The 12,915-nt window shown below is 41.7% G+C and overlaps 1 protein-coding gene across 1 annotated transcript in view; it reads left to right on the top strand.

Moving 5' to 3' along the window:
* Positions 1–12,915, top strand: part of LOC311003559 (protein NLRC3-like) — a gene marked incomplete at both ends in the record, with an annotated part of 385,386 nt that overhangs the window by 324,254 nt on the left and 48,217 nt on the right. The gene's annotated exons all lie outside the window — the stretch shown is intronic.

The raw sequence follows: 12,915 nt of genomic DNA, 5'->3' as shown, positions 1-12,915 counted from the left end.
TATGATTGATTGGTTGGTTGATAATGAATTGCTTCACCATGTGGAGACTATAATCATTACATAATGTATATTTCCCTGCACTACAACAAGTCACCAGATTGTGGAGGTTATTTCAATCCCATGATGCACATCTGGAAGCTCTGACCTGGAGGAACCAGTGAGGCTGGAGGCCGGGAGCTGGACTGGGACGTCAGAGCAGGAGAACTGGTGGAGATCCAGGTGGAGCTGCCAGCGGTCGTAGGACGATGGGACCGGGTCCAAAGCTATGACAGGTGGAGTGAAGGGGATGACGCTGATGGCCTCGGACAGCTCCTCTGAGACTGCACACACACAGCGGTTTACAGTGCACAGTGAACAGTGGTTCTCAAACATTCTACATCAAGGACCCCTAAACTGACACAAATTAGACCACGGACCCCCATTGGACAAGTGTGTTGTCCTTTAAGACATTTAGACTTTTATTTTGAAGAGTGAGCTTTTATTTTTGGTTTTGTTGAGCTCTTCCCCCGCTAACCAGCATGGAAGCAGGCTGATCTGTTGGCATGTTTTTCTTTATATCCACATCTCCTGCGTTGTGAACGCCATAGAGGCAATGTTGTAAGTAATTTCATGGTAGATAATGAATAAATAATAATAAATATAGTAAGTTAATGTTGAAATACATATTTACAAAGACATTCTGTTGTAATTAAAGCAGTACTAAAGAACTTTCAGTTTTGGTTGAGTTTGGCGGCGCCAGTGGCCCAAAGCGGTAGTGTTTTGCCTGAAGGAAGACTCCATTTCCTATGAGCACCAGTGCGTAGCGCCGTAAACATCTTGATCTCCTGGTGCATGGAAATTAACAGAAGACGTCCAAACTAAGTTTCTGTTACCAGCAGATCATTTCTCAGTAAACACACGTACACAATCCGATGGAAAGGTGCCGCATTGCTGCTCTCTCCTCGTCGTGACTCGCAAAAGTGAAAGTGAAACTTAAGTGAGAGCCGGGTTCCTACCATGCTCCTCAAAGCTGTTTAGTGCCAGAGAAAGAGACACGGACCCCCTCAGGCCATGACAGAGGTGTCATTCAACCTGTTGTAAGTCGATGTACCATCACAAAAGTTATGAAAATATTATATGAAGGTTGAAAAGTTCCTTAGTGTTGGTTTAAAAACAATAATTCAAATGTATGTACATTGAGTAAGGCTTGTGAATAAGCTCACGTCGTGAATGTAATGGTTTTTTGTGTCGTTTAGGCCTATTACAGTTTTCATTCTGTCTGTGTGAGATGGTAAAGAGCCACAGTAAAAGAGGATAAAAAAGCTTGCTACGACTCCTCATCATTTCTCGCAAACATGAGTTTATCTGGTTGTATAGCTCCAGTTGCTACACTGGAGTGAGGACAACACAACCAGAAATACAGAAATATTTGTTCTGAGACTGAAGAACACTACTTTTTTAGTCAATGTACGTTCAAATTAGGACCAATGGTGTGAAGTTTTGGAAATATTGTAGATAAAAGTGATAACATTTCTCAAAAATAATAGAAACTGGTAAAAAAAAATTCAAGAAAAAGTTGGGGAGCCCCTTGAATCCTCTCAAGGACCCCTGGGGGTCCCCGGACCCCACTTTGAAAACCATTGGTAAACTTTACAGCATGAGGAACAGAGAGAGGATCACTCATTACTCTTCTTATAATAACTGTCATTTTCTCTGTGTTGATTGATTAGATCCCTCAACTTCACTCACATTTCCTGTACTGAAGCATCTGGGTTTGTCTCTGTGTCTCTCTGCTGCTCCTGTACTGCTCTCTGAGCAGAGACACGTCCACAATCCTCCTGCTCTCCTCTTCACCCTCCTCCTCCTCCTCCTCCTCCTCCTCCTCTGGGGCCAGCCACTCCTTCCCCCTGAGCCCTGCAGGAGAGCAGACACCAACAACTCCATGAAAACAGTCATATAGGGGCCATTTCACAGCCCAAAATAAACCCCTCACTTTCTGAGAAGAAAAAAATATGATCATGATATGAAAATCATAAACAATAGACCTTTTCGTATATAAAGAAAGACATATTTCAAGATGTATCATCATGTATCAGACTCTATAAATAGCTGATGTAAGAACATGTAAGTTTAGACAGGTGAATGTAACAACAGTCTTTAAGTGTCAAACTCACACCAGTCACCTTCCCAGTAAGATCAATATTGCAACTGCGCTTTTTGTCATTTTAGTGGGTGTTACCGTCCTGTCAACCATGCAGGGCAGGAGGTTGTCAATTGAAATTATATAATGATTCTCGTAATGATAAAGAAAGTTAACTCTATAATGTTTATCTAAAAAGATCCACGATAATGGAAAACTGAAGCAATAGTGATCTGAAAAGCTTAATTAGACTCAGTCTGATTCCTTATACTCAAATGTTGTTGGTCTTTGTTGTTGCTGTTTTTTCAGGGAGTTGGAGGGATTACATTTCTGTTTACATTAGATTATAAGATCTCTAAACTGATACTGTAAGACTGGATGATATATTCACCCATGATTTCACACTGACTTTGTGGATGACCATGGACATTTTGCACTTCACCTGAGTGGTGAGGTGTGTATCGGTGCAAGAAATGTAACAATAAGTTATTGACAGTGTTTTAAAATAAAGCACCATCTAAGTCACTGTCACATAGGTTGAACATTGGAACTGACACTAATTCATTTGATTTATTTCAACATTTATGGATGGTCTTCCAAACATGGGGACAATATACTTATATGACTGGATACACATCATGTTCATAAAAGTGAATGGAGGAGTTGTGAACACTAAAAATAAAAAAAATAAAAAAGATCCATGACAAGATGTATTTGTGCTTAGAATCAAAACCCATCTCAGTTTAGTTTTCCATCTTCTCTGGAGCTCTACTAACAACATGTCTGTGAGCCAATCAGAAGAGAGGTGGCTCTGAGATTTACCTGTGCTAGATTGAACATAAAACATCAAATTAACGTCATGTCAGAAAAGCTGTGACCTTCAGGTTAATTCAGACACTCTCTATGATGATATATATGGAGTTTATTTGGATCTCCATTAGCTCTTACTGCTGCAACAGCTACTCTTCCTGGTGTCCATGTTAAAACATGCATAGAAATTCAAATAACAATAATATTTTACATAAATACATATACATGAATACAGTTTCAACACTAATTTCCGAACTACACTTGCTCACACACTCACACCCACATACACAAGCACACACACAGCACCTGCCTATAAAACAAGTTATCAAAAACACTGAGGTAAAATTTCATAAAAAGAAAATCAAAAAATCACAAAAAAAAACAGGTCACAGAGTTTTCAGGCCTTTACCCAAGAATAACCCTTTTAGCTGTTTTTTAAAACATGCTTTACTTGTTGCTTGAGTTGTAATTAATTGCAACTTATTCCACTCAGAAATGGCTCTAAACATGGGTGTTTTTTTCATGGCATTAGTTCTTGGTCTAGGAATCATAACATGACCTCTTGAGTGAAGGCAATTTGGTTGTTTTAAAACACAAATATTTCTAAATAAAGTTAGAAGACTTCGTCTTAATCTGTCTTCCACTTTCATCCAGGCAAGATCAGCATGCATTTTGTCTATGCGTTTCCTCATTGAGCACCGAAGGGCAAGACGTGCAACTCTATTTTGCACCAACTGCAGCTTACAAAGTTCTTTACTAGCTGCGCTTGACCAGATAGGTGAACAGTAATCCAGATGAGAAAGTACCAAAGCTTGAATAACCTGCAAGGTGGTGCTTGGAGTAAGAAAGGAGGAGCATCTTCTTATCATAGATATAGTATTTCTTCCCATTTATCCTACAATTTTATCTATATGTTTCTGCCATGATAATTTACTTTCAAGGTCTGTGTGCGATCTGTGTTATTTTACCCTTCAGTAGCTTCTCGCCGGGCGTCACACAGCAGCAGCAGGAGCAGGACATCCTGTTGGCATCAGCGCTGACACATCTGCTGAAAGTGCTTTTTTTCCCTTGTCAGTGAACGCAGCATCCAGCTCCTGCACCATATGGATGTTACTGTGCCTTTGAAAACACACTCCAAAAAATGAAACGCAAACAAAAAACAAAGCAAAACTAAAAACTTCTCTTAAAGTCCAAAAGTTAGAAAACATCCAGACTGGGTGAAAAAAAAGTGACTTTTCACCCAAAAAAATGTAAAAGAAAAAGAGGCAGACAGGATTCTGTGGCATGACCGTGTCAAACAGGAAGCACACACATATGCGCACAAACACAAAAAAACACACCCAGTTGTGCATTACAGTAATATCTGACTTTGGTGTGTAAACAGTGAACGACAATGAGTGACTTTGACCTTTACACACAATCAAATCAGCTTGTTTGATATGAGGGAAAGAAAAACAGTCATTCACACTGAATGAGATTATATAACAGAGTAAAGAGAGACGTTAAACTGAGAGGCTGGAGAGAGCACATGTCACTAACTCTATCAGTTTACACCAGTACATCCCAGTTTATACACCGTAGACAAAGTGGAGGTAACCTGGCTGATTCTTCTGAACTAAATTACTTTTTTTTTTTTTTTTTTTTAAGATTTTGTTGAAACTGAAATCACCTTCCCTTCAGAACCATTTCCCAGATATATTCCCTCAGAGTGAGGAATTGTGCAGGGGACTTAGTTCTCCTTTGCTACAGCATCTCAGCTCATTTCACTCAGTTTGAATTGTAGAATCAAAAGTCTGTTCAGCCACATTCCTGAATTAGGTGCATTTGAGTTTGACTTCACCTCACTCACTGGTAGGTGGAGCATTAATACTGCAGGCAACTTCCCATAGCAACAAGATCACCTGTCACAGCTGTGTGTGTGTGTGTGTGTGTGTGTGTGTGTGTGTGTGTGTGTGTGTGTGTGTGTGTGTGCGTGGGTGCGTGCGTGTGTGCGTGTGTGTGTGTGTGTGTGTGCAGAGCGTTTCCCTCAATATGTCACAAACATGACTGTTTTAAATCATCTTCAGGCCAGATGCAAGTTTACATTAGACTGTTGATACATGATATGAAATCTCAGTGATGATTTATGAAAACATGGAAGGTGATGAGTTCAGGTGTGTATAAAAGGAAAAGCTGAGAAATGTTTTATTGTGTTCCATTTTATTGAGAGCCACAGACTTGAGAAGACAAATAACAAAAATAGAATTTGACCTGTAAGAACACTGGTTATTTTTGCAGTAACAACAGCAAAGCCCTCAGCCAATCAGGACAAAGCTAACTCATCACAGGAATAGTCCAAGCCAAAGTTTTTATATCATGTGACCAGCACCAGCAAAAGAAATACAGTTGTATCTAAAATCATGCAACTTTCTCCACATCCATAAGGGGGCAGCATTTCACCTCTTCACCACCAATAATCATTGTGCTGTTTTCACTTTGTTGCTTATAGTTTATGTCTGCAACTGTTGACAGCATGAAGAAGGCACGATGAGAATAAGGATTACTGCCAGGTGGAGTTTAATTGACATGGTGATATGTGGCTTAGTTTTTTTGGTGCAGAAAACAATAAACAGCTTAAAATAAGTGATGTATCACACATCACATTAGAAGTTACTCATCAGGTTGTGAGCTCAGCATCAGCACCAATCATCTGCTACATTACTAACCACTGAACATGTTGACATTTATTACACATTTGAATGTTCCACAGAGGATGGGAGGTGTTGAGCGAGTCTGGGGGGAATCTGAACTGATTCAGAGCATGTGGAGGAAACAAGGGGGACTATAAGGAATGTCTGTCAACATGTCTCAAAGTGAGAATCTGTTATGACACAATTTGATGGACAGGTTGCCTCTGTACAAACTAGAATGTCATGATAGTTTAGATAGAGAAGAAAGAACCAAAACTACAACATAAACTTTTTTTCCCTTGGTGTTTGTTGTTTCTGATACATCGCAGAAAGAGAGTCCCAAGGTTCTGTTCACCACAAGAATATTTTAGGGCTTGAACACAAATCAGCTGCAAGTGAAAAAGTCCAGGTCTTAGAGGTGGTCTGGTCTAGTGTAGACTGGGGGAGGAGTTTCCTTGCGAGAGGTCCACAGACGTTGAATGATGATGGTGGACTGGCAGCACAGCTGTTCCCAGATCAGCAAACTGCAGCACTACACACACACAATCACCACTCCCACCTGTGCAGAGAAGAAGAGGTGATAAACGAGTGTTCACACAGTCATGTCATCAGCTGTCAGTCAGTGAAGGAAGGTTCTTTACTGCACCATCAGCTCAGAGATGGACACAGTCTCTCTGTATGTGAACATCTGCACAAATATCACCTGACAGATAAACATGGAGGCTGCCACCGAAGATATCTGACAGATGAAGAGAGTTACAGATGGGATTAGTGCAACAGAAATTTTGACCGTATATAGCTATAACTTATAGCATAATGTCACTTTCATAGAAAAGTACATAACTAAATTATTTGTAATTTTAAAGGTCCATCGTGTAGGAATTCCTCCCATCTAGCGTTGTGGTTGTATATCGCAACTTAATCGTATTTTTCATGCTGCATTCACGTGAAATTGGGCAGACGGCAGACAGACGACAGCCGCTGCACGTAACGGCATAAACAAGCCTCTATGTAAACAAGTGGTCCGTCAGCACGAGGCAAAACAATACACGTGACAATATGTTGTCATGGCGATGTGGTATTGTTTACCTGACCCACGTTTTACCGGCTTTCTCTGGACTTCTGTGACTAAAATGACATCTGGTTTGTTAGCGACGGCCGTCTGCCCGACTGCAGGTGAATGCAGCATCAGTGTAACGCTCCATTCCTCCTCACTGCGTTACCGCGGTGACTTTTCACAGACGCCACCTCCACCTGAGCCGACAGCTCCGGTGTCTCCGCTGAGTTTCCGTGGTTTCCTACCGTCACGCTGCCACTGAACGTAAAAACATGGAGACACCACATGGCAGCAGCACCGAGCTTACCCGCTCCATGTAGATATGAATGATATGAACGGCTCATTCAGAGCTGAAAGGAACACTTCAGTTTGTTGATGGGGGGGATTACTGATTAATGAAAAACAGACTTTTGAACGAAATAATCGATTTCTGTGAATAGATAACAGGAGAAGTTACACAATGTCCCTTTAAGTATGCAGTATCATAACTGTATTTCTGGGCTGCATCAAGAAAGGCACACCATTGGGGATCAATCGCCTCATGACATTTAGGTAGTGACAGCAAGATTCATTCTTTAATAACTTAAAGGATAATTTCCGTTTTTTACAACCTGGACCTTATTTCTAGCATAAATAAGATCATTTTACTCACCCAGAAACTTTGGTGTCATTTGGAGTTGTTTTGACGAAATTAGCCACAGTGGAGCGGCGCGTATATCCGTATAATGCGAGAACACGGGGCACGCAATGCAGCCTCTAAATAACACATTATCCGCTGCAAAACTCGTTCATTTCGCCAATATTTTGTTATGATACACTAGTGCTATTCCCCTCCGAGCCCGTGGTGGCATGCTATCAACATGCTGCGCCTGTAGGTTGACTACTAACCTCCGACCTGGATGATGTCATCTCCGACCGCTGCCCGGCGCGGCTAACTTGCTACCACTAATGCTACGGTTCGTTTCTGCGTGTTTCTGACTTGTCAGAACAAAATGAGCAGCTGGATGAAGTTCAGCTTCCACAGGCTTCCTCTCCTCAACCTGGACTCACTAAAGCTCCGGCTAGTTGAGCTAAAAATGGACCCGAATGCCGAAGCAGAATGATTATTATCAGAATGAGCCGGGCAGCGGCATTGGAGATGACATCATCCAGGTCGGAGGTTAGTAGTCAACCTACAGGCGCAGCATGTTGATAACATGCCACCACGGGCTCGGAGGGGAATATCACTAGTGTATCATAACAAAATATTGGCGAAATGAACGAGTTTTGCGGCGGATAATGTGATATTTAAAGGCTGCATTGGGTGCCCCGTGCTCTCGCATTATACGGATATACGCGCCGCTCCACTGGGGCTAATTTCGTCAAAACAACTCCAAATGACACCAAAGTTTCTGGGTGAGTAAAATGATCGTATTTTATGCTAGAAATAAGGTCCAGGTTGTAAAAAACGGAAATTATCCTTTAAGTAGTGTAGTTGGTTCTCAGAGATGGGGTGAAGAACTCAGAGTAGGCTCCTTACTCTGAATGGAGCCAATCAGGATGCATCCATAGCACCATCCACAGGAAGTCTTCCAGGCATGTCCTCCTGGTAGGATGTGATTGGGTAGATGGTGTCATGTCTGACAAAAGTGCCAGGGTGAATTTTCCAAATGAGCACCCAACAACACGAGTTCTCCCACCTTGGAGAGAGACCATACCAGTATGACCAATGTATGGGTCGGCAAGACAAACAATTCCGAAATATCTTCAAAAAATGTTGAAAAGCATCAGATCTGTTACATTTTACATTTTGTATTCATGTTGTTTTTATGTCATTTGAAATAACAGTTTTAAACAAAAGTCAGACTGAATACCCCTGAAAATTTCATGTGGTTTAACTACAGAAGAGTGATAAATATTGGGCTGTTGTTGAGTTCTTCTGAAAACATTAAATTGAGATATATTTTTTATTTTGCTGTGTTTCTATATTTAAATTTTAATACACTGCATGGCAGAACTGAGCAGGACTTATCCTAAAACCACTGCCTTTTTTGAAAAAAGAATTTAAAGCAGAAGTAAGTGATATATTTGTGTTAATATAAGTCTCAAATAGTTATATCTTCCGACAGCAATCACTTACATAGAGTGTTTGGACTGAAACACGGGTCTGTCAGTCCCTCTGCTCTGCTCTGAGCCGAGGAGAAAACATTTATCGTATCCTACAGTTTTTATCCAATGAGGAGAGAGAACGGCATGCAGGGCTGTGTGTGCAGCCAAGGGACGCCGTGAATGTGGCGACGTAGGGACGAGGACTGTTATGGTGCGTTCAAGGAAACTCGTATTTTTCCGACCGTGAAGTGGTACCAGTTCGATCTGGTACGACTTCACCGGTCGGAAGTTACGAGTGGCCGTTATAGTGACTTTCACCGGTAAAACAGGTCGGAAAAACACGAGTGGGTTGCCTGAAACGCTACAAAGTCGTAAGTTGTGACTTGAAGCTGTAATTTACGATTTCAAAAGCCTGCCTGGAACGCAGCATTAGCGAAAACGACCGGACCACTTTTTTAAATTTTTTTTATTTTCCTGTATATAGTCACATTTTTTATAAAAAAAAAATATTGGTTACTCCACTTGACATTGGATTGCATCAATTGGTGTAACCAGTATTTTTTAATAGAAAATCAGATACACTGCCTGACTAAGTTCTTATGGTCAAACACTATTGTTTGGTGAAGAAATGTTAAGTGAAGTGTATGTGTGTGTAATGTTATTTCAGTGTGGAAAGAAGGAACATCAGACAATCATGAACACATTTTTTTTTTACTGTAACTGACAACTGATAACCAACCGCACAACAAGTCCTTTTTCTCTATCTCTATTCTCTCTGATCTCCCATTTACCTCAGTGGAGTTTATTTCTAGTGTTTTTCTGCCACCAGAATGCAGAGAATGCAGTGGTCTAGTGATTTTCTTTAGTTTGATCATTTTAGTTTAATGTTTTATAAATTAGCAATGAAAGAGCAGAAATTTAAATAAGTAGGCTATATTTTACAGATGTAAATTTTGTCTTTTGATATTGTCTTAAGGCTTTTTTGCTTTTTAATGGACAGGACAGTTCAGAGAGAGACAGGAAATGGGAGGCAGAGAGAGGGGGGGATGACACACAGGATAGGGCCGCTCGATGCGGGATTCGAACCGGGGCCGCCTGCAGTGAGGACTATAGCCTCAACACATGGGGCGGGTGAACTGAGCTAAACACCGCCCCGTCTTGTATTTTAAAGCCCATACTAGTCCGAAAATGTTTTATTTTTTATAATACATCTTTAATTACATTAGCTTGATATTTGACTAAAATGGCCTCTAACATTAAAGCAGAAGTAAGTGATATATTTGTGTTAATATAAGTCTTAAATAGTTATATCTTCCGACAGCAATCACTTACATAGAGTGTTTGGTCTGAAACACGGGTCTGTCAGTCACTCTGCTCTGCTCTGAGCCGAGGAGAAAACTTTTCTCGTATCCTACAGTTTTTATCCAATGAGGAGAGAGAACGGCATGCAGGGCTGTGTGTGCAGCCGTGAATGTGGTGACGTAGGGACGAGGACTGTTATGGTGCGTTCAAGGCAACTCGTAACTCGTGTTTTTCCGACCTGTGAAGTTGTACCAGTTCGATCTGGTACGAGTTCACGGGTCGGAAGTTACGAGTGGCCGTTATAGTGACTTTCACCGGTAAAACAGGTCGGAAAAACACGAGTGGGTTGCCTGGAACGCTACAAAGTCGTAAGTTGTGACGTGAAGCTGTAATTTCTGATGTAATTAAACGGTTTCAAAAGCCTGCCTGGAACGCAGCATTAGCCAAAACGACCGGATCGCTTACTTCTGCTTTAAGGCTTTTAATAATAGTCAAATGGTGTAACCAGTTACAGCTATTAACCTTGACATGCAGCAGCAGATGTGATCATCAGAGTGCCCTAATATGCCTGTAACATGCTCTTCTGTACATGTGGGTGAAAAAGTCACCACTCTCACAGCGAGGATCATGAAGTCAATGGGCCCTAGTCTCGTAGACCGCGCGAAGTCTAACCTCAGCGCAGCTTCGCCACGCCAATGGGGTGTGGTCCAGGTCCATTTCGCAAGATTGGTGGGCCGCGCAGTCAGACTTAGACCAGCGCAAGCCCTCCCCTCGTCCCTCCCACCGGCGCAAACGGCGAAGAGGGAGGAGAGAGGGCGGGAGGGAGACAGGAGGAGGAGAGAAAGGCGTGGAGTGGGTTTGACACAGCCGAGTCAGATCTTCACCAATCAAATGAGCTCCTCTCCTCACCTTTAACTGCGCGGAGGGCGATGCGCGCTGCAAGTTTGTCATTTTGTACTTGGACATGGACGGAGGAAACAGCGACGCCAGAGGCCGAACCTCTCCCAGGAGGAAACAGCTGTTTCCCCGGAGGTCCGAGCTCAGAGTGACCAACAATGAGTTTACTAATAATAATACAAATATCCTTAATCAGGTTTGATCTGATACACTGAGAACCCCTGCCCAATAGTATAAGAAACAACAACTAATAAACTAATAAAGAAACTCACATTTATTCAAACCCTGTGCAAGATGATGAGACAAAGATAAACAAACACCATGCGTAACGGATGAAATCCGCGTAAAGGACGCTCTCTCTCTCTCTCTCTCTCTCTGTCCGTCTCTTTTTTTCTCTTTTTTTCTGTGATAGAGATGCTGAGTATACTGTAGTAGGCTATACTGACTATCTGATACCGAGGCAGTGGTGGTGGACTAAGAGAGATGAAGATTTGTGTTTTGTTTTTCATTACGGCTGCCTGATGCGGTCGCTGGCGTTAATGAATTAATAAGTAAATAAATAAATAAATAAAGCGATCATCACAAGGGCAGAGTGGTATCTCAACACGGCAGCGACATGCAGTCATCCACCCTCAGTCCTGCTTTTGGGACATCCACAGCTGCTTTTCAGTGCCAGTTCGTCCCTGCTGTGTTAATTCAGGTGGAGTTTCCATTACGCGTGCCACAGCCTTTGATCTCTGCTTTGATCTGACGTCAGATGTGACGGGACAATCTATATAGATATAAATTCACGTGTTGATTCCATTAGTTGCATTAAATAGTGGTTATTGTGGATATTTATTGCATTGAAATGTGTCTGGAACTGTGGAGATCTGCCTGTGAGGTCTTGGTGACGTGTGTGCACTGCAGGTCAGTCAGCCAAACTTCCACTGCACCTGCTGCGCTTCGCCCTGCGCTGAGACTAGACCTGGTTGGAGGTGGCGAGCTTTCAGTGCAACCTCGGCGAGACATTTTCGCACAAAACTTCCACTGCACCAAGCTGAATCTGTGACGCCTCCCCCTGCTGCGCGGCCACGCCTATCTCAGCGCAGCGCGATCTACAAATCTCCCAATCTGACTTTGCGCTAGGCTGCGCTGGTCGAAACTTGCATTAGACCGGCTGCGCTACCTTGCGCCACCTGCGCTGCGCCAGCAAACTAGGGCCCAATATCTCTTTATTCAGCAGTGCACAGGATCTCACACACAAGGTTGTGGGAGAGGAGCTCTCTCAGTATTTAAACACAGTGCCTGAGACATGTCACTTAACAGTCATGTTATCTCTTACGTTGCAAGGAAGATGTTTTAAAAACTTTGTTCTATCAAAGCAGGTGGCATACCTCCACTATCTCAAGGCCCTGCAATTAAAACTGGACAAAGCCTTATTCTCGCACAACTTCTCTGCAAAACAGACACATCATTAAATGAACAAATTATATTTTTCCATCAGTACAATATTGACAAAATAGAATCTTAAACGGTGGTTACACCACTTGACACTTCATGTAGCATGATTCTACAATTTAAATGTCATATTTAGAACAATTGTATTACATTACCATTACATGATATAAAACTAAGTACAAATATGAAATCATGCTAAACTAGTTGAGTCTGTACGGTTACACAACTTAAACATTTTTGCCATAACTCCAATAATTTTTTGAGTTGCATATGTAAAGGCTATACTGTGGTTCAATGAACAACAAATGCCAATGAAGACATATCAAATGGATCAACTCCAAAATGTGTACTACAATAAGATGTCGGATCTCAAACAAGTACATGAAACATTCACTTAAAAAAAAACATGATCTTTCAAAAGATATGGTATAGTAGCATATACAGTTGGTATTATATTATACTGATTAATAACACAAAAAAGTCGATCTCAGATACTATTAAAGGAGCTATATGTAAGAAATGTATGTCAAGTA

This window comes from Trachurus trachurus, assembly GCF_905171665.1.
Source record: "Trachurus trachurus genome assembly, chromosome: 20".
In the NCBI taxonomy this organism is placed as follows: domain Eukaryota; kingdom Metazoa; phylum Chordata; class Actinopteri; order Carangiformes; family Carangidae; genus Trachurus; species Trachurus trachurus.
Note: the sequence above shows the minus strand (reverse complement) of the source record. Positions and strands in the feature narration are given on the sequence as shown.